This window comes from Bos grunniens, chromosome 5, assembly GCF_055505025.1.
Source record: "Bos grunniens cultivar Pamir isolate PY7600 chromosome 5, Bosgru_T2T1.0, whole genome shotgun sequence".
Lineage (NCBI taxonomy): Eukaryota > Metazoa > Chordata > Mammalia > Artiodactyla > Bovidae > Bos > Bos grunniens.
In genome coordinates this window covers 95,171,620-95,196,671 of record NC_141169.1, presented here as the reverse complement: position 1 = coordinate 95,196,671, position 25,052 = coordinate 95,171,620, and the positions used below count along the sequence as shown (strand labels likewise).

Genomic DNA, 25,052 nt, shown 5'->3' with positions numbered 1-25,052 from the left:
TCAGGGGTAATGTGATTTGATAAGCAGCAGTCCAAGTACTCAATGAAGACAAAACTCAAGATGAAACTCCTCTAAGTGTTACTATAAGATAAGCTCTCCTTCCCCGGTGGCTCAGAGGGCAATACAAGAGACCTGGGTTCAATCCCTGAGTCAGGAAGATCCCCTGGAGAAGGGAATGGCAACCCACTCCAGTATACTTGCCTGGAGAATTTCTGGATGCAGCAGCCTGGCAGGCTACAGTACACAGGGTCGCAAAGAGTCAGACACGACTGAGCAACTAAAACTTTCACTTTCAATTAGATCATTTGGTTTATCATCTGAATAGGTTTTACTTCCCCAGAGTAGCAATGTTTAAAAGTATATATATCTATGACCTAACATGGTCCATGTCAGAGTCCAGAGGCAATGGTAGAGGAAGAGGTGAATCTGACAGCCTGTCACCCAGAGTCAAGGAACCTCAAGCAATAAATAACTACTTAACACCACCAGGTGCCAAAACAAGCAAGAAGGGGAAGAGTGGGGGACTTCCCTGGTTGTCCAGTGGTTAAGACTCTCCCTTCCAATCCATGCAGGGGACATGAGTTTGATCCTGATCGGGGAACTAAGATCCCATGTGTTACAGGGCAACTAAGCCCATGCACCACAACTAGAGAAGCCTGCACACTGCAATAAAAAGCCTACATGCTACAATGAAGACCCAACACAGCCAAAATTTTCAAAAAAAGAATGAAAATAGTGGATGCCTTTCCTCACTTTGTTGAGTACTTGAAACCACAGCAATTATTCACAGAATATTGAATAGAAATATACTTCTGCTATGGAAGTGTAAAAACATGTTGGCTATCCATTCAAGCAACTTTCAAAAGCATGTTTTAGAAACATGTCCATTAGTCAGATACTGGACTTTAACTCAAAGAAAGAGCATCTTATATAAAAAATATCTCTTCTTTTCCTTGATATTGAAAGGATATTCTTCCTAAACTCCTCAGATCAAATAAGCATACACAAAGAACAAAATGATCACATTAGACATCAAAAGTAAACAATAAGATCCAGAACTCTGCTTCTTTCCTTGTCATAATAAAAACCAAGTCCTTGTCTCAGCATTTGAGATTCTGCATTTTCAGTTTCAGCATTCCAGCCTCAACTCAACTGTTAGTCGCTCAGTCACGTCCGATTCTTTGTGACCCCATGGACTGTAGCCGGCCAGGTTCCCCTGATCATGGAATTCTGCAGACAAGAATACTGGAGTGGGTAGCCATTCCCTCTTCCAGGGGATCTTCCCAACCCAGGGATCAAACTCAGGTCTCCTGCATTGCAGGCAGATTCTTTACCATCTGAGCCACCAGGGAAGCCCCCAACTCCACTAACCCCAATACTTATTCATTCAGCAAAAATGTTGGTTGGCCAAAAAGTTAATTTGGGTTTTTCCATAAGGTATTATGAAAAACCTGAACTTTCTGGCTAATCCAATATATGAAACTATGGCAGTCAACAACGCTATGATGATCCCAGTCTTTAAAAGTTCACTTTACAGTGTCTTTTACTCAAACAAGTCAATTCAGTGTGTCCTCCAAATGCCCATTCAATAAATATTTACTGGATAGGTTAAATGTTGGGCACTTTTTCAGACACTAGCAATACAGCAGTAAACAAAAGGACATTTCTTGCCTTTATAAAATGCACACCCTGCGGATGAAGAAATGTGTACCTGTCCCTTTATACCTTTATGCTGTGTTCACATCATTTCTCCTTTCTCCTCTGTGACCCACCAACACATTCTCTTCATCCTAGCACTAATCCTACCAAATCTCACGTATGCCATAGTTCAAACATGTTGTATGCTATCTAGATTGCTGATGAATAAACTGAGACTCAGGCAAGATTGAAAACCGAAGCATGTGGAAGGAGAGCAGAGGGTCAGCTAAATTTAGGAAATCAAAGAAGCATTAAGGGATTCTGCACAGGTCTTTAAGGCCAAGACTAAGAGTCAACTTGGGAAATAAATGACTCAGCCTGGGGTGCAGCTGAGGGTTTTGTCATACAAGGAACACAGAAACCCAGTTACCAGTGTGAAGCGCAAAGTTAATGCAAGACCAGCAGCAACAGTGTTTGACATCAAGTAAGAAGCCACTCTGTGTGTGTGTGTGTGTGTGTGTGTGCGCGCGTGTGTGTGTGTGTGTGGGCGCACACGCGTGCATGTGCACACACAGTCATGTCAGACTCTTTGTGACACCATGGACTGTAGTCCTCCAGGCTCCTGTTCATGGAATTCTCCAGGCAAGAATACTGGAGTGGGTTGCCATTTCCTCTTCCAGAGAATCTTCCTGGCCCAGGGATCAAACCCACGTCTCCTGTAATGCAGGTTGCTTCTTTACCACAGATCCATTGGGGAAGATACTGGTTGAAGAGTACAAACTTTCAGTTATAAGATGAATAGGTTCTGGGGATCCAAGAGCACGGTAATTAGAGTTAAGAATACTGTACTGTATACTTGAAATTTGCTAAGACAGTAAATCGGAAGTATCCTCACCACATCAAAAAAAAAAAAAGATAACTGTGAGAGGTGGTAGATATATTAATTAACTGTGGCAATCATTTCACAACACCTAAGTGTATCAAGCCACCACACTGTACATTTCAAATATATACCATTTTATTTTCCAATTATATCTCAATTAATCTTGTGGGGAAAAGAAATTCAGGGGCCCAGAATCAGAAATATCATTATACTGAATCTCAGATTCTCTTAAAAAAAGGAAAAAAAATCCCCAATTATATATTCTAAATTACCTTTCCTTTCCTGACAAGTTTGTTAGGAAGTAAAAGAGATGGGCCTGAGAAATTATACTCCAACAGCAAAGATATAAATAATATTGATGTCAGTAATGATAAAAGATCGCTTCATGGCAAACAGATGGGGAAACAGTGGAAACAGTGGCTGACTATATTTCTGGGCTCCAAAACCACTGCAGTTGGTGATTGCAGCCATGAAATTAAAAGACCCTTACTCCCTGGAAGGAAAGTTATGACCAACATAGACAGCATATTAAAAAGCATAGACATTACTTTGTCAACAAAGGTCCATCTAATCAAGGCTATGGTTTTTCCAGTGGTCATGTATGGATGTGAGAGTTGGACTATAAAGAAAGCTGAATGCCAAAGCATTGATGCTTTTGAACTGTGGTGTTGGAGAAGACTCTTGAGAGTCCCTTGGACTACAAGGAGAGCCAACCAGTCCATCCTAAAGGAGATCAGTCCTGGGTGTTCACTGGTAGGACTGATGTTGAAGCTGAAACTCCAATACTTTGGCCACCTGATGTGAAGAGCTGACTCATTTGAAAAGACCCGGATGCTGGGAAAGATCGAGGGCAGGAGGAGAAGGTGATGACAGAGGATGAGATGGTTGGATGGCATCACCAACTCAATGGACATGGGTTTGGGTGGACTCCGGGAGTTGGGGATGGACAGGGAGGCCTGGCGTGCTGCGGTTCATGGGGTAGCAAAGAGTCGGACATGACTGAGTGACTGAACTGAACTGAATGACAAAAGTAACAGAAAATTAACTGTAATAACATCAATAACCATAATCATAATGCCTCATTATTGAGGCATATATATTTATGTTATTATTAAAATGTCTTAAAAAACACTTTTGAATCTACTAACTCATTTCATTTCATAAAATCCTATGAGGAAGGCAGGGAATCATTATTTTTCTAATGACATCAACAATATTAGTTGCATCATTTCAGTTACATTATGGTGGAAGGGGCATTTGTAGGATAATCATAATTTATTTATAGCAGTGGTGTCTGAAGAAATGTGACTCAGGCTGTAACTGGAACCTCGGGAAATCAGGATATTTCCTTGAGCTGCAAATCCAGTGGTGAACAAGAGACTCCAGCAGGGGCTGGGAAAAAAACTGTTTTCTTCCCAGTCTACCAAAGTAATCTGGCCTTATCTAGAAACATCTAGAAACAGGACACGGAAGCCTGGTGTGCTGCAGTCCATCGCGTCTCAGGGTCAGACACGACTAACCAACTGAACAACAACAAAGAAACACTGATAAGCTTCAGAAATAGTATCAGTGGGGACATCCATGGTGGTTCAGTGGGTAAGACCCTGCCTTCCAATGCAGGGGTTCAATCCCTAGTCGGAGAGCTAAGACCTCACATGCTTCAGGGCCAACAAAAACAAAATATAAATCAAGCAATATTGTAAGTAAAATTCAATAAAGACTTTAAGAAAAGAAATATTATCAATAAAGTCCTTGGACTCTTTTGTTTATTTTCAAAAATATTTTTAAGAAGCAAAAATTAAATAAAATGCAATTGTAAGAATGGTACTAATAATGAATCCTAGTCATAGAAAGCAAGTGCAGGTCGCTCAGTTGTATCCGACTCCGTGTGACCCCACGGACTGTAGCCAGGCTCCTCTGTCCATGAAATTCTCCAAGCAAGAATACTGGAGTGGGTTGCCATTTCCTTCTCAGGGCATCTCCCCAACACAGGGATTGAACCCTCATATCTTGTGTCTCCTGCATTTGCAGGCAGATTCTTTACTGTCTCTATACAGATAAAGCTCTGTGAAATGACCAAGGTCTTTTCTCCTTTTCCAGAATTCCTTCTTGAATTTTTCATATACCTCCAACTTTATTTGAGGACTGAAAACTTACCATAACAGCTATAAATGACGCTACCATTATTGAGATAAGGAGTAATTAATACTATAATACAATCCAGGCACAAAAGCGTAAGTACCAGCAGATGCAATGGATGTATTTCAACTTAAATAAGACCTTGGATGCTCATGTCTGTCTTATAGATGTCAGGAAATGGCTAAAAAGTAAAAGGTACTAAAACTAATTAAAGCAAATCTCAGTAGAAGTATTTCTAGTTATCAAAAATTACTAAATACAGTACATGAACTACACTAGTTTAATCTAACTCAGATCCTCTCACTTCCCCTATAATGCTCATGCCAGAGCTATTTTAATACTTAAATAGTCTGGTACGAAATGGACTCCATTCTTGAATTTTAGCAAGTAATTTAAAGCTTTCATACTACCAATAAAATGGCATTGGTAGCATAGCAATTACAGAGTAAAAAAAAAATGATGTAAATGTTAAGTAAGAGTGAGGATAGTTACTGTTTCCACAAAGTAACTCCTGCAAGGGAAGGGACAGCTGGGCATTTCATCCCAGACCTGAGGGGGCCCGGGGGAAGGCCAGAGCCAACAGTTCACCCACCAAGCTGCCATCTGGCTTGGGACCAAGCAGAACAACAGAGCCTGGCAAGAGAGTCGCTGTGTTGTGTCTCCAACTGGGCATTAGCTTCATCCCAGTGGACACTGTTTGGAGACACAGTTTCACACCATTCTTCTCCTCTGAGTTCTCTCCCTGTGCCAGGGGGGATGAGGGGAAGATTCTGTCACAGTAGGTGTTGGCCTGACCTCAATTAAGACACTTGTCCCATTTGGAAAAAGAGAGTTTCAATGACTCTGTTCTATAAACTCCCAGAGAGTCCAGAACTCAAACCAAAATTTCTGGCAGATGAAGGAAAGGATGGAGCTGGCAGGGATCATGAGCTTGGCCGGAAAAAGAAGAGCAGGAATGGAAATCCTGAACCTCTTCACATCACAACATTATAAATCTGAAATAACAGGGGAAAACACTCAGGGAGGATGAGTCATGTAATAGCACAGTCCTGTTTCATTTAGTTGCTGGTTTGGGAATAGAGCAGTTGGCATGGCTTGGTAATCAATGAGGAATACGTGAGTAGCTACTCCTCTCAAGGTCCTGGGCAGAGTAATGTATGTTAGCAGAGGTAAAGACATCCAAATAACTCTCAAACTCTTCTTCCATAACTGAAGATGATTTCCTTTCCCTGAACATCCAGTCCCAAGTTTTCCAAGAAAACTGTCTATAAAAATTTTTTTAGCTAAAAAATGTGAATGAAATATGGGGAAAAAATCTCCCATTCCACTTCCTGCAAAGAAAAAGAAATCTCTACAAGCAACAATATTAACTTTTTTCCCCAAGTGATAGAGGCAGAGATGCAGGCTGGCTGAGCAGCTGATCATGTGATGCTGTGATGTGACAATGCCAGGCAACCTGCCACTCAGTCACTTTTTACTTCGCCTCTCCCAGGTGTGATGGGAGGGAGTCTGGCTTCCCCTCAGAAGCCTAAGCCTTTGGAACCGAGTTCCTCCCTTTGCTGTCCCCTCGACCCAGATACCACATGGGTCTGATGTGGGCACAGGCAGAAAACTGTCCTGAGGTCAAGTCTGCTAGATCCTAGAAGGCAAAGATGTCAGGAGAACAGCTTCGACAAATGCTGTCTATCAAAGGTACAGGTGGACGGCATTACTCACACATGAGCACGTTCAGAGCCTTTTAGGGCCTGCAAGCCAATACATTCTGTCTGAGATTTTGGAAAACCAGCCCCTCTTTTTTTATTTTTTTTTTAAATGTATTTCTTTTAATTGGAGGATAATTACTTTACAATATTTTGATGGTTTCTGCCATACATCAACATGAGTCTGCCATAGGTATATACATGCGTCCTGTCCATCCTGAATCCCCCTCCCCAACCCCTCCCTCTAGGCTGTCACAGAGCACTGGCTTTAGGTGCCCTGCTTGAGGCATCGAACGCACACTGCTTATCTATTTTACGTAAGGTAATGCTCATGTTTCAGTGCTATTCTCTCCAATCATCCCACCCTCTCCTCCTCCCACTTTTTATTGTCTTTATTTTGAAACCACCTGCAGCAATTGGGTCTCAGTCTATGAGTTTCCCACTCAGCAAATCCTTAAACTAGTCTCTTTCCTAACCACCCAAGCCCACACTTAGACTTCAAAATTTAATACTCTCCTCTCCCCTCCTTTCCCGTCTGCCAGTGTCCAAGAATATCCTAATACTCCCTCCTTGTCTCTCCAACAACTCCACCCTCTGCAGTTCTGTTCCGTCTCTTAAACAGTCCTGTGTTCCTTCACATTTATCTCACCCTTCCAGAGTTAAACACATAGGCTTTCCTATTACCTCTCAAAATTTTATACTTTGCCAAACTCATTTATTTTTTCATTGCTTTTCCCCCAGCTAGACAGAATTACTTTGATATTTTCATATGATTATGAAGCAGCCAGAGTTGTATTCCAATTTACTTTTCTAAATTGTTAATTGATTCATTCACTTGCTCATGGAATTTTTCCTGTAACCAAGGTTACATGGAAGAAAATGCTGCTAAATATTCAGTCTGAGAGCAAGTAACAGGTGAAAATGTACAGCCCACAGAAGAATTAAATATCATGAACTTGATTAACATTAGCAACGTAGTCTAACCAACACTGTTTCACCAGAGAGACAACGATGAAATATTCTAAGTGGACCCATAAATATACTAAGATGATTAAAGCAATAAATAGCAGAAATCAATCCTTCCTGCAGGGCTTACAAGAAGTGTTTTTAAACCACAGAATCCCAACAACACAGATTCACAATGAGATTTTGCTGAGAAAGTTTTACTTTGTTTTCACAATACACAGAGGGATGAAGTCATTCTTTGAAAGTTCCAAGCTCAAATAAACAAGCAAACAAAAAAAACAGGACAAGCAGTACAAATGAAAAAAAAAACAAACCATTTTAACTGGACTATGTCATTGATGATAACAATTCAATCAGTGTTTAAACATTTAGTATAAAAATAGTCTAGTGATTATGTAGGACAATGTTCTCGATCTTAGGAGATACTTAATCAGTAATGAAATATCTTGACATCTGCAGCTCACTGTGAAATAGAAGGAAAAAAGCATTACATGTATATATACCTACACAGAGAAATAAAATATATGTACATATACATTCATACACCCATCCCACACACACACAAAACATATAGGTGGGGAGGGAGGAAGAGGGAAAAAAAGTGAATTCAAATGTGGCAAAATGCTCACAACTGGTGAATTCGAATGAAGCATAAATGGATGTTCATTGTATTATTCCTCCAACTTTCCCATAGGTATTAAAAAGTTTATTAAAAAGATGTAGAGAAATTAAATTCTCCTCCTTCTTTAACACCTATTATATACTTCTTACATGAACTATATCATTAAAATTAGCTTATGGTTTCATATTTTACAACTTGGTATTTTATATCCTCTACATTTTCACTGATTTCATAGTAACCAAAAGAGTGCTATAATCTACAAAATGTGTCCCAATAAACATATTTTGATTAACTAATTAAGTTTTAAAAGGAACATCTGTTCATTCAATTGGGAAGCAGAATTATTTCTCACCAAATAAAGTTATATAATGCTTTTAATGTAGCAATTAAATATATTTTCACAATCTCAATCTGATTTAATATAGAACTAATGTTTTGCAATAAAGAAACATTCTAATGAAGCCCTATAGTATTTCATACAATAGAATTACCAGCTACCAATTCAGGAACACACCAGCATTAACAACTTAAACTTCTATATACAAAAAAAAAAATTCTTAGCCTTGTTTAAATTTCAGAAGGGAAAACAGATTTCCAATTGTGTTTTCACTATAAAATTGTGGTTAGCTGTTTCTGCTATATAGCTTTATGTTATATTTTAAAATAATGGGATAGGATTCTTTCCAAGAATCAGGTCATAATCATAACCTGGATAGATAGGGAAATGGGTGTGTATGTTAATGACATCCGTCAGTGATATCCAACTGGGTTCAGACAGTAAACTTCCCAAGTTGGTGATAAAAACAAGGCAAGTCAGGGAAAAATGGGAGATGATATTTAACAACCTATAGATGACACATCTGGAGAAGGCAATGGCACCCCACTCCAGTACTCTTGCCTGGAAAATCCCATGGACAGAGGAGCCTGGTAGGCTGCAGTCCATGGGGTCGCAAAGAGTCGGACACGACTGAGCGAGTTCACTTTCACTTTTCACTTTCATGCATTGGAGAAGGAAATGGCAACCCACTCCAGTGTTCTTGCCTGGAGAATCCCAGGGATGGTGGAGCCTGGTGGGCTGCCGTCTATGGGGTCACACAGAGTCGGACACGACTGAAGTGACTTAGTAGTAGTAGTAGTAGTAGTAGTAGATGACACATCAGGGTGAGTTCCAGACTAAGTGGGGAGACTGCACAGATCAGAGACACTGGAGGATGCTGAAACAGCCTGACCACTGCCTTAGTCCTCCAACAATGGTCTCTGAAAAAGGAGCAAAGCTGACACGCAAACAACCTGCCATCCCACAACACAGGGGCTCTGCTGGCTGCACAGCAAGGGGACTCTGTTCCTTAATGTAAAAAATTGCAAACTTCAAACAGTATCTATAAAGGGAACGAGGCAACTCTCAACTAGATGATAAAACTAGAAGAAAGATAAACTCACCAGGACATATATACATGTACATACTACATAGCATCTTCTTTTCTCCATCCCATTTCAGTCTGGAATCAAATTTTAGTGCAGTTCTTCTGTATCATAATGCCAGTGGTCCAGTTTAGACTTCAAAGTCCCAAATCCCAGACTCATTTCACATAGAAGGCATACCTATTCCAGGCCTCCTCCACTTGTTCATGCCCCCACAATATTTTACTAGTATATATCAGAATTATTTATCTTCCAAGGAGATTTCTTGCTACTGTGAAAACAAACCATGACTTATTTTTTTTAATTCATAACAATACTCTGCACAGTACTTGTACAAAGCTAGAGTGTAAAAAATATTTTATAAGAAAAGTAAGAAGTAGCTAGCTGAGAGGTTAAGAGATTATGTGTTCAACTCAACAAAGTTCAAGGCAAAAGCAAACTTTAAAATATCCTAGTATCAGTAGGAAAGAGACCAAATATCAGACAGTAGCTATCAGGACCAAGGACTGATTTTACCTGAGGTGTAAAACCTACAAACTTTTGAAGACCTTTTCTCTGTGTAAGTCTATGACTGCCAGTCATTTTCTAGGCTTGGTGAAACTTCAACTAGATAAAATAATATCTGAACTTCAGAAGAAACTGTACTTCAACAATTTATCTTTTTTCAATGAATACCCAAGAGTGCTATAAATCTAAGGTGCTAGATTCTACAGAAAAGAGTTCAGTTTGAATAATATGACTAAAACTTGACCTCTTCTTTATCTAACCACTCATCTCAAGGTACAAGGTACAAGGTCTCATACTTTCTAAGAATGATACTATAAATAACTCAGTGAAAGATAAGTACTACCTACAACCATTATAACTAAAGCATCATCAATGCTATGTACAACATCATGCTCTAAAAAGAGGAGACCATTAACCACTTTCCATTAAATCATTTCGTATTAAAAGTCAGAAACATCTTTTTCTATAAACAGGTTAAGCTGCATTTAATATTGATCAGGTTATAATTAAGCTTAGTTCTTTCCGTTATGGGGTCACAGCCAATTTAGAATTCCAGATAAATCAGAAAAAAAGCATCAGATCCAGAAATTCCTAGTGGTCCAGTGGTTAGGACTCCATGCTTTCACTGTTGAGGGCCTGGGCTCAATTCCTAGTCAGGGAACTAAGATCTCAGCAAGCTGCAGCCAAAAATGTTTTAAAAAAGGAAGAAGATCCAATTTTTAACATTTTAAAGCTTTTTTCAGTTCACAAATCAAAACTAACAACCAGATTTCCCTTAACAAAAGAAACTGCAAAGAATACCTAGGTGAAATAAAATAAGCTTGTCCCCTGAAAATTAATGCCTATCAATGCATTGCTTCACTTTAAAGTTATCAGAGTACAATAAACTACAGAATACAAGTAAAAGCCTCATGCATAAATACTTGTTAGGAACATGGGTGTGACTCCATACTTGTACTTATGTCTCCACACCCACTGCTGATTTCTACATCCATCTCAAGCAGATGTTAGAGAGGTTAGATATTAATAGGAGTTTGAAAAAAAACTCTTATGGGGAACAAAGAGAAAGAAAAAAAGAAAGGAAAAAAAAACAGAGCTCCCCCCTTCCAAAGAGAGAGAGAGAATAAAGGATTAGAAAACTGTACCCTTCAAACAGCTTTCAGTTTAAAAGAACAGTTGGTTTGGTTTTTTTAATTATTAGGAAAAAAAGTATGAGACACAAAAATTATCGAGGGTAGGGAAGGAAGAAATAAATGACAGGAGGCCAACAAAACTTGGAGAAAGAAATTTCTTCAGAAAAGCAAGAAGTGAGGTAATTAGTATCACAAACAAGTAATTTTCAAGATGTCTATATGGAGTTAAAGGAATTATGAGTCTCCTATAAGGCAAGAGTATTTTGATTTTAGATAATGTATCTACACTCGGAGAAAAGGTTTAATAGAGAAATGAATACTCAACAAGAACATAGGCAGAACACTCTATGGTATAAATTGTAGCAATACCCTTTTGGATCTGTCTCCTAAACCAAAAGAAACAAAAGCAAAAGTAAACAAATGGGGATCTAATCAAACCTAAATGCTTGTGCACAGCAAAAGAAACTATTAACTAAACAAAAAGACAACCAATGGAATGGAAGAAAATATTTACAAATGATAAGACTCACAAGGGGTTAATATCCAAGCTATATAAACAGTCCATACAACTTAACACACACACACACACACACACACACAAACCACACAATCAAAAAACGGGCAGAAGACCTAAAGAGACATTTTTCCATAGAAGACATACAGATGGCTAACAGGCACATGAAAAGATGTTCATCACTGCTAATTATTAGAGACGTGTAAATCAAAACCACAGTGAAATATGAAATATCACCTCACACCTGTCAGAATGACTATCATCAAAAAGTCTGCAAATAACAAATGTTGGAAAGGAAGAGGATAAAAGGGAACCCTTGTACTCTATTGGTGGGAATGTAAATTGGTATACTCACTATGGAAAAGAATACGGAAGTTCCTCAAAAAAACCCCTAAAAACAGAAGTAACACATGCTGCTGTGCTTAGTCGCTAAGTTGTGTCCGACTCTGCAACCCCATGGACCCACCAGGCTCTTCTGTCCATGGGGATTCTCCAGGCAAGAATACTACAGTGAGTTGCCATGCCCACCTCTCAGGGATCTTCCCAACCCAGGGGTCAAACCCAGGTCTCCCACATTGCAGGTGGATTCTTTACCGTCTGAGCCACCAGGGAAGCCCAAGAAGTAACAAATGATACAGCAATTCCACTTCCGGGTAGAAAGCTGAAGAAAATAAAAAACACTAATTTGACAAGATCCACATGCCCTAATGTTCATAGCAGCACTATTAACAACAGCCAAGAATTGGAAGCAACCTAAGTGTCTATCAATAGACAAAAGGATAAAGAAGATGTGGTGTATACACAACACACACACACACACACACACACACACACACACACACTGGAATATTACTTGGCCATTAAAAAGAATGAAATTCTGGCAGCAATGTGAATGGACCTAAAGAATATTATGCTTAGTGAAATAAGTCAGAGAAAAGAAATACTGTATGACCTCAATTATATATACGATCCAAAACATAATACAGATAAATGTATGTATCAAAACAGAAATAGACTCACAGATTCAGAAAACAAACAACAGTCATCAGTGAGGAGAGGGAAGTAGAGGAGGTGGGGGTTGGGGTACAAGACTAACACATACAAACCACTTTGTATAAAGTAGGCAAGAGACTAGGATATATTGCACATGCCAGGGAATAGCAGCCATTATATTAGGGTAATGTTGAATGAAGTATAAACTGTAAAAACACTGAGTAACTATGCTATACACTTGACACCAATACAATATTGTTAATCCAATACACTTCAATTTTAGAAACAGAATGTGGTGATGACCATGTCCTAGTTAAATGAAACTGACTGTAATACAGGCTTAAATTTATGAAATAAGACTCCCTGGGATCATGTAAACATATATCTAGCTTGATTCGCTAAACCAGGAAAAAACATTCAATCATTACTACCAAACAGAATTTCATTCTTTAACTATTCATAATTTTAAACACCAGGTCACATTTTAAGCATTTCAGATTTATGTGTGTGCTCAGTTGCTCAGTTGTGTCTGACTCTTATAGCCCCATGGACAACAGCCCACCAGGCTCCTCTGTCCATGGAATTTTCCAGGCAAGAGTACTGGAGTGGAGTGCTATTTCCTATTCCAGGGGATTCTCCTGACCCAGGTGTTGAACTCACGTCTCCCATGTCTCCTGTGTTGCCGGTGTATTCTTAACCACTATGCCACCTGGGAAGCCTCAGATTTATGCTTTTCACAAATTCTACAAACCAGTCAAACAGCAGCCTCTGTTTTTTAAATACGTATATTAATGATAAATCAACAGTGGCAATGGTGACAATGATGATGGAGAAAACTAATGGCAGCAGCCAACATTTTGGGTGATGAACAAGAGATTGCATGTTGCTCCTTATACTCCAGTCAGTGTGCTTATATGATCAAGGAAAACCTAAAGAATACAGTTTACAATACATACAGGTTAAGGAAACATTTACAAAGTGGAACTGGAATGAGATAAAAATAGAATCAAAAGAGCTCAGGTCTACTTTTTCCGTAACGCAACTTTATAGAAACAGACTAGTTCTACCAGTCTGAGGTCAAGTGACTACTGCTCGCCAGTGGTATTTTATACAAAAACCAAAAAATGTGTTTCTGCGGTAAGGTTTATTTTGAAGCTTTCTTTTCTAAAGCCACAGACAGACAGTACACAGGACAAAGCCATTAGATGGCAGAGAAAAGTGGTTCCTCTTAAATGGAAGATGCAAAAGTTCACAGTATCAGGTCAGTCTTAGGCCATAAAAAAGTACTTTATACCAACATTGTTAGTTTCTCTCTTCTTCAACACTGAAACAAATGCCCTATTTTTCAAATATATTTTAAGAGTTTTATATTCACCCACCTCCCCCAAAACTAAATATCTGTTTCAAATTATGTCTTGTTCTCTACTAAACACAGTTGTTATAATAAGGAAACTGAAGTGGTTGATGGCTATAGCTCTTCTTCCAGGAATATTTGTCAAAATACTCATTTGTCAGTTTCAAGCTGTCTAGAAATCTATTTTCTCAATTATATTTCACAAAGTAAAAGCATTGCAAGTGTAAAGGGGGGAAAAAATGTATTATAGAATCGCCTTTCCCCAGAGAATAAGAAGCTGGGTATTTTTCAGTTGTTATTTTATAAATAAAGATTTCCACTCAATTTAAGATAATATAAATAAGTATTACCTTAAAAATTAGAATTATGCCATGCTTCCCTTGAAGTAAGAACTGAGCTAAATTAAAATCAACGACTTGTAGAATATCAGAGCTGGAAAGAGCCTTGGAGGTGTCCATTTTTTTTAAAAGACCATTCTGGATTATACAATTAACTTTTGAATAATCCTGGGAAGGGGCTTCCCAGGTGGCTCAGGAGTAAAGATTCCACTTGCCAATGCAGGAGACGCAGGTTCAATCCCTGGGTGGGAAAAAACACCTGGAGAAAGAAATGACAATCTACACCAGTGTTCTTGTCTGGAAAATCTCATAGACAAAGGAGCCTGGTGGGCTACACTCCACAGGGTCGCAAAAGAGTTGGACATGACTTAGCAACTAAACAATAGCAAACAACAATCCTGGGCAAACAGGGGAAGATGGGATTTTAAGAACAGAAGTAAAGATGCAATACAGTTCCCCGGCAGCTTGTACAAACTTGGGGGTGCTCTATTTACCAAGAATTAATTAAAGAATATCACTCTAAAGTTGAGTTCTTGATACTTTTAAAATTGTTAGCGAAAAAAGTATTTTCAGTATTAAGCAAATATAATCTCCTTCCATCATAGTAGTGATTTAGCTATCTGCACATAAGCATACAGGAAAAAAGTCTTTTTCCTAGCCCTTAGAGGTGAATGACTATCATTAAACAATAGTGACAGCTGCCTCTTGAAGTCATATTAACAGTGACAGCAGAAAACATATGATACAATAGTGATAAAAAGACAAAAGGAGATGGTCTGGCACTCTCTGAAGGTTCCAGGTTTACATACCTTTTGATTCCATAGAAAAAGAAAAATCTACAGGGATCAAAATCATTTCTTAGACACAAATTACTTTAATCAGACTATACTTTTAAGGCTTTATAGATAAAAATTAAAATCACCTGAGCAATTAAAATATAAAATAAAAATTAGACACAACTATAATTGTTCACAATTGAGTAGCAAAGAGTTCTCTGTAAGATATTTAAATTCTTTGCAGAGATATTTCATTTTTTCCCATATGCTCCCAAGTTAAACTCTGTCACCACATAAGATCTCACTTTATGCTCCATTAATCAAGACTGCATGAACGAACCACTAAAAAAAAGGTGAGTGCTCTTTCTATAGAATAATGTCAGCAAAATAAACTGATGGTTATCAAAAAGCACTCACAATAATAGACATACTCAGGAACATGTTACAAGTTATTTTTCCATCATTAATAGACAAACAGCAATTCTACTTCTGTAAATTTTATTGACACTCTCATTAAAATAGATGCCACAGTTGGTATATACATATAAGGAAAAAATAAATGAAAAATATACCTTCATGGAAATATGTAAGAGAATTCTTCAGGATTTTAAGTAAACCAAGCAAACCAGCATTATGATATCAATCAACTTTCATTTAAACACGTATGGTGTAAGACACCATTGAATGAAACAATTAGAATATAACATGTCCACAGAAATATCTTAAGCATCATATCTGGAAAGCAACACTTAAAACATTAACACAGAAAATGTATTTATAATTTAAAACAGTCTCTATAAAATTATTCTATATATGTCATGAGAATGATAAAGACTCAGCTGAATTTCTTCTCAAACAATGAACATCTCTAAATAGTAACTATATTTTCAGTCTTTTGTCTAATGTACCAGAAACTGAGTACAGAGCAAAATAAATAAATTGAACACAGTACAAAAACTTCCTAAGCATTCTGACCAGAGTAATATTTATTTATTTTTCAATTTTTTTTCTGGTTATACTTGTTTTGCTTTCAGCAGCTGAATAATACCCAAAATAGTTCCAGTGTCTTAATTATTTGTAATTTCCATTTCTTAGATGGACTTCATTTCATTATAAAAACCTGGATTGAAAATCACATGGTAAACAAAACTCGAACAAGCAACACTGAACCCAATTCACTTTACCAAAGAAAACTGAGAAACAATAATAAAAAAACAGAAAAAGAATGGATATTATTCATAATATTAAAAATATTCACAATTACCATGGAGCTTTCTAAAAACAATGGGCTGAAGAGCTGCTTCTGAGGCCCTTTTCAGGAGGGTTTGATTAATAAAAGTATCAGAAAGCTCTCACTGTCTTACAGGCTGGCATTTTACACCAATCTTAACAACTGTTCTGTAATGACAGGAATGGATAGAACAGAAAGTGTCAAGTCGAAATACTCTTCACCTTTGTTAGCCTTCTATTTCAAGAGTTCAGTTTCTTCACGAAGTTATAAAACTTTAACACAATGGCTCACTTTATTAAATCTGTGAGATGTTTAATGGGAATAATCATAGCCCACACTTAAAAACTGAGAACTTGAAAAACAGGTGTGTTTGCCAGAGGTTTTTTCCTAAATGACAGAGTACATTCTGATTGTCCCCATGATTAAATTTTCACAGAGTATTTCAGTGCAGGCTCAGTAAAAAACGGTGGCCAGTATTAAAATTTTTCTTTTCAGGTGTGGGAATTGAGGCCCTACTGATGTAGAATTCATGGTGGAATATGCAGGATAGAGATTCACTCATTTTACCATTTAACTAATACATATATTAAAGCTTTTATCACACACAAAATCACTGCTCCAGGCCTTGTGGCCCAGCCAGGAGTAAAATTCAGATATGGAATCTATAGAGTCGGAAGGCAGAGGGCAAATACCTGGTGTCTGGTGAGACACACACGTATACCCTACAGCACACAACAGAAGTGAGTGAGTGCCAAAGAGATCCTGAGAAAACAAACCGCAGGACTGCGGGAGCAGTAGGGGTGGTATCAGGGAAGGTGAATTTTATTCCATGATGGCATAGAATATATTTGCCAAAAGAGAGAATAGATTTGCATATGAAGATAAGGTCAAAAGACATTTCAAGTAAACAGAGAGAAGAGAGACATTAAGAGTCGAGAACCTGGGGAGATCGAAGATTTCAGGGACAAGTGCAGAGTGCTTCATTTTGGCTAAAGAGGCATTTATAAGAAGGGAGAGAGGTGAGGCTAAAAATGAAAGCAAGTAACCAGGTTATGGAGGGCTGAGACTGAATCTTTTCCTGTCGGCAGTTTTTTAAGGACTGGCCTGACATCATCTGTAGCTCAGCTAGTAAAGAATCCACCTGCAATGCAAGTGACCACAGTTTGATTCCTGGGTCGGGAAGATCCCCAGGAAAAGGGATAGGCTGCCCACTCCAGTATTCTTGGGCTTTCCTAGTGGCTCAAAAGGTAAAGACTCCGCCTGCAGTGTGGGAGACCTGGGTTCGATCTCTGGGTTGGGAAGATCCCCTGGAGGAAGGCATAGCAACCCACTCCAGTATTCTTGCCTGGAGCATCCCCATGGACAGAAAAGCCTGGCAGGCCACAGTCCACGGGGTCACAAAGAGTCGGACACAACTGAGCAACTAAGCACAAACTGACATCATCTGAGCTCGGCTTTAGCAAAATTGAACTGGAAGAGCAATTAGAATGAAAACTGAAGTAGCACAGAAGCAGATGCAGATACGGCTTAGGAGGTAATAGCTTAAGAAAACATTTATGTGACCCTAAAATTGTGAATGTTAAAGCAGACAGGGCGAAGGCAAGGATTAACTTTAATGTGAAAGTCGAAGGAGTTGGCAACCAATTGGACGTGGCTGGCAAAGGAGAAGGGGTCAAAGATGTGCTCTTCTCATGGGCAGGAGATTCTCCCTGGCTTTGAACTGTCTCTGAAACTAACTCACTGTAAGGATTCTTTGTGACAGTATTGAGAGCTAATTTCAAAATACAAAGGAAAGCAGGAACGAAACATATTTTGTATAACTTAATCATGTATTCAAATGAGATATTACGAGGAAGTGATCCCGAAGTCCCTTCACTATTTTGTCCTTTTTTCTTTCCCTCTAAGTTTTTGGAAGTGAATTAGAGAAAACATGCCTGTCATACAAAAGCCCTTTTACTGACAAATGTAAAATAAAACTTAAGGGCCATCTGATCATAACTTTTCCTTTTTAATTCCAGGCAACAAGGTACCAAACATAAAAGTAAACTACCCAAAGGCCAAGTGACGGCTGGAATAAGCACAGGGCAAGCAGTCCGGGTAAAGAAGCTTTGCTCTCTAGAGAGCTGTGGCTTCAGATCCACTTTCTGTCAAAATAAGGGAGTTCAACTTTTGAACACCAACTGAAGTGCAAGTCCAAGCCCAAACACTCTGTTACCAGAAGAATCAATGCTTTTGAACTGTGGTGCTGGAGAAGACTCTTGAGACTCACTTGGACAGCAAGGAAATTAAACCAGTCAATCCTAAAGGAAATTAATCCTGAATATTCATTGGAAGGACTGATGCTGAAGCTGAAACTTCAATACTTTGGCCACCTGATGCAAAGAAACAACTCACTGGAAAACACTCTGATGCTGGGAAAGACTGAGGGCAAGAAGAGAAAGGGGCAACAGAGGATAAGATGGTTAGATTGTATCACCAACTCAATGGACATGAATCTGAGTAAACTCTAGGAGATAATGAAAGATGGGAGCCTGGCATGCTGCAGTCCATGGGGTCACAAAGAGTCAAACATGACTTAGAAAATGAACAACAAGAAAGAACAAAACTATTCCGTGAAACATGGCTGAGCAAATTTTGTCCCTCATGTTTTTTAGCTTCTTGCTTTAATTTTAGAACATTTTACAACCAGTCTCTAATTCTGTTTAATTTCAGCCAAACCACTTTAGATGAATCTGAAAAAGCAATCACTTGATCAGCACAGAGAAACTTTGGGAAAGAGTCAGGATGCTACAAAAAAAAAAAAAGAATTCACACCACACAAATGTATTTAGCATACACATAATTTAAGATCAGGAGAGCTAAAATGACATAAACCAACCTAATCACTTTATCATACAGAAAATAGTATCTTCTTTCAGCAAGAAAGAGGTTATTTTACTCCTGAATCAGCAAGGAAAAAGAGAGATGAAAATCCCTCTCTAGGGGGAAAAAACAGATTGTTGAAGAACATTAGAAAGACTAGAGAGAATATTTTTCAAAAGGTTTTAGCAAGAAGGGTAAGATATGTTTCTCAGGTTCTGAGATAGATTTTATGACTCTTGTTCCAATTATAAAAAGAGAAAACTTCGGCCACTATAACTCAACTCTATTGAGAATTAAATAAATTTCTGCAAACTATGAACATAACATTTTTACAATGTTTTGGAAAAGTAATTTCAAGCATAGGACTTTTCTTCAATATTCACTCAACGTCTTTATAGAGTTTCTGCAATAAACTAGACCATAACTTTGGCACTGGAAAAAAATCGTTTTCAAACTTAAAATTCTTCAAAAATATATATGCACACACATAAATAAATAGTAGCTTCTCAGTGTCATAAATGATATATAACAGATCCCTCTTCGTTTAAGTTATATAGCATTTCCACTGTAGTTACACATTTTATGTTTTTGATGTCACAATTTACCTTTTTTTATACTGTGTATCCATTAATAAATTACTGCATCTCTAGATATTTTCCATACTTTTGTCCTTTAAAATTCATACTAGAGTTAACTGCTTAACACACTACTATAATACAGTATTAATGTATTCTGAATATGACTATAGTTATGTTTACCATTGTATTTTACAGTTTCATGGTTTTTTGTTACTATTATAATTGGGGTCCTTTCATTTTCAGCTCAAAGAACTCCTTTCAGCCCTTTCCATCAGGCAGGTATAATGGTGATGAATTCCTCAGCTTTTGTTTGTCTGGGAAAGTCTTTCTCTCTCCATTTCTTTTTTTATTTGGCTATGTGGAGTCTCAGTTGCAGTACATTAGACCTTTAGTTGAGGCATGCAAAGTCTTAGTTGCAACATGTGGGATCTAGTTCCCTGCCCAGGGATCGAACCCAGGTCCCCTGCATTGGTAGCACCAAGTCTTAGCCACTGGACCACCAGGAAAGTCTCTGTATCTCCATTTCTTTTTTTTTTTTCTTTTTTCTGGTTTTTTTTTTTTTTAATTTGTCAGGGCCCCGCCAGGAGTCACCCTGAGGCGACTTCTGCCAGGGGCCCTGAACCGTTACCCTTCGGCGGGGACGTCCAGGAGGGCGTCCCAGGAAGCAGCAGCTCCCTGAGGACTCCGGGCCCGGGTTCTGAGGGCCCCCGCCGGCTCCCGCCGGCTCCCGCCTTCTTTCGGCTGCCGGGCAAACTCGCCGCCGGGCAGCTCCCCCGGGGTGGCGGCCTCCCCGCGCGGGGCCCGGCCTCGAACCCGCGGCGTCCGGGCCCCGCGGCTCCTCCGGCCCGCCCCACCCCTGCAGCCGCTCGGCTGCGCCCCGAATCCCGAGGCATGCCCTGGGCCGCCCGGCCGCCGCCCGCCCAACGCTCCGCTGTATCTCCATTTCTGAAGGACAACTTTACTGGATAAAATAGTCCTGGTTGGCAGTTTTTTCTTTCATCACTTTGAATATAGCATCTCACTCTCTCCTGGCCTTCACTGTTTCTGCTGAGAAACCCACTGATAGCTTTGTGGGGCTTTCCTTGTCCTTAAAGAAGGTTTTTCTCATGTTGCTCTTAAAATTCTCTTTGCCTTTGATTTTAGACTGTTTTATTATAATGTGTCTTGTAGTAAATCATTTGGGGTTGAAATCTGGGGGGAAATTATGAGCTTCATAAGTTTAGATGCCCAACTTTCTCCCCATATTTAGAAAATTCTCATCCATTATTTCTTTAAATAAGCTTTCTTCTCCCTTCTCCCTCTGGGACTTCAATAATATATAGTTGTTTCTCCTAAAGGTATTTCATAGCTCACATAGGCTTTCTTCATTCTTTGTCATTCTTTTGAACTCCTCTGACTGGATAATTTGAAATGACCTACCTTCTGCTTCACAGATTTTTTCTTCTGCTTGATCCAGTCAGACACTGATGCTCTCTCTTGCATTTTTTTCATTTCATTCATCATATTCTTCAGCTCCAGAATTTCAATTTGGTTCTTTTTTTTTTTTTTTTTGATTCCTGTTTTTCTGTTTAACATTTGATTTTGTTCATATATTGATTTTTTTTTAAATTTCATTGAACTGCCTGTGTTTTCTTGTAGGTCCCTAAGCTTCCTTAAAATTACTATTTTGAATTCTTTTACTGGGAACAATTGTAACTCTCTTTTCTTGGGGAGGGGTGTTAGTTACTGCAAAATTACTGTGTTCCTACATAGTGTCATTTTCTTTGATTTTTCATGTTCCTTAAGAGTCTTGCATTGCTGTCTTTGCATTTGAAGAAGCAGTCACCTACTCCAGTCTTTAACACACTGCTTTTAGGAGAAAAACACCTTCCAGAGCCTTGCTAGGAATTTGGAGGCTTTTTCAAATCTTTTCTATGGATTCACCTGTTCCACACTTACTGTGACAGTACTGAGAGCTAATTTTTGTGTGTCACTTATTTGTGAGTGAATTCTTAAGACTGTATGCCTTCTGTGGATCCTGCAAAGCCAGGTCAAATGATGAGAGCCTCCCATTTTGCTTTCCCTGGGGCAGTCTTGAATGCTCAAGTTCATGTGGTCTCTCCCAGTCCTGGAGAGTCCAGTTGGCTTTCCATTTGTGCTCACCAATGTCTGCAAAGGTTAGATGTCTTTGCTTCAGGGGTGCACACAGAGAGCTGGCCGAAGGGTAGAGTATGGAGCTGTGAACGGATGAGGCACTGAGGTGCTCAAACACTCTCAGCTTCCCCTGTGGAAGAAAGCATCGGTCAGGAAGGTCCCTACTGGCATTCGGCTGTGCCACCTTGGGGAAAGGGTGATGCAAGTAAACCACAACTGTTCCTGTTGCCCTCTTCGCTGCATGCAATCTCAGACATTTTCACCCCCACAACAGTATGCTGAACTTCTCTGCTGGACTACCAGACTTCCACAAGGGCACTACTGTCCATGGGTGACTGTCAAAACCAGGTACTCGTTGTGGGGAGAAAACAATGGTTGTTGTCGTGCGATGTCTGACTCTTTGTGACCACCCCCCCCCCCAGAACTGCAGCACACCAGGCTTCCCTGTCTTTCACTACCTCCCAGAGTTTGCTCAAATTCATGACCACTGAGTCAGTGATGCTATCTAATCATCTCATCCTTTGCCGCCCCATTCTTTTGCCTTCAATCTTTTCCAGCATCATGGTCTTTTTCAATGAGTTGGCTCTTTGCATCAGGCGGCCAAAGTAATGGAGCTTCAGCTTCAGCAAGAGTTCTTCCAGTGAATATTCAAGGTTGATTTCCTTCAGCATTGAGTGGAGAAAACAATAGAAAACTCTCATTCCCCCATGTGATGATACCATTCTTCTGCAGCCCAAAGGACACTCAGCCCACTGATGCTCTGCTCAGGACTATAGTCATTTCCTAGTCCGCAATGAGTTTGGGTTCTTCTGCCTGATATAATATATTACCATATAGTATATATAGTATATAATATGCATAAATTAATTAATTTTTTTTCTCTTTCTCCCCAGCTTATCAGCTTCACATTACTGTTTATAAACCTTTCTAGAACCTCATCGTCATCTATTTTTTTTTCTTCCTATTTGTTCTGGGATTGGGAAAAAAAGCTAAGCAAGTTTGTTCTCAGACTTTAATGAAGAGATTTTTAATATAGGCCAAGTATTATACCTGTGACTGAGTAGATAGACATCATTATATCATTTTCATAATTTTCAATGCCTCCCTCACTCCACGATTTAAGTGCAACCAGGGAGAGCCACCTTATTAGCATCTGTATCATCAGTGCCTAGAACTATATCTAGTTTTTTTTTTTTTTTGAAGATAGCTGACAAATATTTTGAATAAATGAATTTTCAATTTCCTGACAAATTCAATAGAGCATCAGGCTCATGACAGTTATATGAAGGCTTAGAATGCTTAGATATTAGTAAATTCTGCAATAAACTAGTTGCGTGACTTAGGACAAATCACTTGACACATCTTGGTTTTACTTTCTTCGTCAGTAAAATAAGAATGCTGAACTACACAAACTCTAAATTTCTCATATATATATATATATATAATATTTTAATATTCTTATTTTGATTACTCACAAGGACTTCCCTGGTGGCTCAGACGGTAAAACGTCTGCCTACAATGTGGAAGACCTGGGTTCAATCCCTGGGTCGGGAAGACCTCCTGGAGAAGGAAATGGCAACCCACTCCAGTATTCTTGCCTGGAGAATCCCATGGACGGAGGAGGAGCCTGGCAGGCTACAGTCCATGGGGTCACAAAGAGTCGGACATGACTGAGTGACTTCACTTTTACTTTCAAGCTACTTTTTCTTAATTTATTTTTCTTAAATAATTATGATACAAAATAAGTCACTGCCAGATAGGCACTTTGGTTGGCTCCTGATCTCTCACTGGCAAATACTATAGGTCTTCTTTTCATTGAAAGGAGGGTTGTGAAGGGTGGTGGCAAGCAAAAGTTTCTATTTATATTTAACATTTAAATTGCCCCATTTTAATTTTTAAATTTTTTAAATTTCCAAATCTCAGCACTTTATCTATAAATTACACCAGCCAGACATAACTTGAATAATATATTTCACTAGTTCACGAGGGTAGAGAAGATAGTCACGGAGATATGTCTTAGGTAACTGGAGGACAACCTTAAGGCATCTATGGTGCAACATATGGAAGAAAGACAGGACACAGGGGAACAGAATAATACTGTAAACAGACTGCCTCAAAATCTCACCTCCAGTATTCTCTGTGAAAGGAAGCAGGTGAAATGGTCCAATAGTGAATAAATGAATTCTGCTCAGTTTTTCCATCATACTCTCTTTACCTGTAGAAGAGAAGCCCGCTAACACAAAGGCATGTTAAGCATACATTCACCGAATACATATTAAAACAAAAACTGAGTACATACTCTGCATCCAGCATTGTGCTAAGGCACAAGACAAAGATTATTCCAACACATCCTCCACCTGTAAATGCTCAGACTAGTAGAGAGAAAAGAGAGTAAACAAACCATAAAACACAGCATAATTACTATTTTAAAGTAAGTACAGCCTACCACTTAGGCACAAAGAAAGGACTTTTTTCTGGGAAAGTGATCTTTAAGCCAAATCTAAAATGATATAGATAAGGTGATGAGGACAACAGAGAGGAAATCCAGGCAGAGGAAATGGAGTGTGCAAAGTCACGCAAGAGTGAAGCTGAGTGTATTCAGGGAATGACAATTGTTACAGCATTTGTGGGGCACTGGCAGTCAAAGAGGAAAAGCCTGGGAGGAGAGCAGGAGCTGCTGCGTGCCGTACGAGGGGGAACTGTCTGTGTAGTGAACATATGGGGAAACAATGAGGAATTTTAAGCAACATAAAAAATATGATTAGAAGTCAAGACAGGGAAGAAGGGATGCTGTCACCCATTCGATAATAAGAATCAACAAACTGATCCCTTCAAGGTTGGACAAAGTTAAGGGTTAAGGCAGAATTAGGAGTTCAGAAAGATTCACAGAATTACCATTTGTGTAACAGTGGCTCCATTCAGAGGAACAGGAAGAGAAGAGAAGGGAGCTGGGTTAGGAAAAAGGCAACAATGTATTTGGGCATCTGTGAAGGCCAAGGGGCCTGTGCAAAATGCAGTACAGTCAGAACTAAAGGCCTGGAGCTCAGGAGAACAGCATCTGCGAGAGATAAAGAATTGACAGTCAACGTTCTAAGTGAAACAATGTGAGTAGCTGAAGTCACCTTGGAAGATAATGAAACATGAAATTAGATGAAAGCTGAGAAAAGAATCCTGGAAAATTCAGAAACTTCTCAACCTGTCAGTGTTCAGATTATAGACAAAACCATGCACTGAGAACCTACTCATCCCCACTCTCCCATCCC

At 39.0% G+C, this 25,052-nt stretch overlaps 1 protein-coding gene across 6 annotated transcripts in view; it reads right to left on the bottom strand.

Annotated features, from left to right (window-relative positions):
• Positions 1-25,052, bottom strand: part of EPS8 (EGFR pathway substrate 8, signaling adaptor) — a 197,247-nt gene that overhangs the window by 154,383 nt on the left and 17,812 nt on the right. Inside the window, exon 2 of one of the 6 annotated variants that reach the window (XM_086404092.1) lies at positions 23,915-24,004. The exons of the other annotated variants lie outside the window; for them this stretch is intronic. The gene's annotated coding sequence lies outside the window, so the exon portion shown is untranslated. The remainder of the gene's footprint in view (positions 1-23,914; positions 24,005-25,052) is intronic. 6 annotated transcript variants of the gene reach the window in all.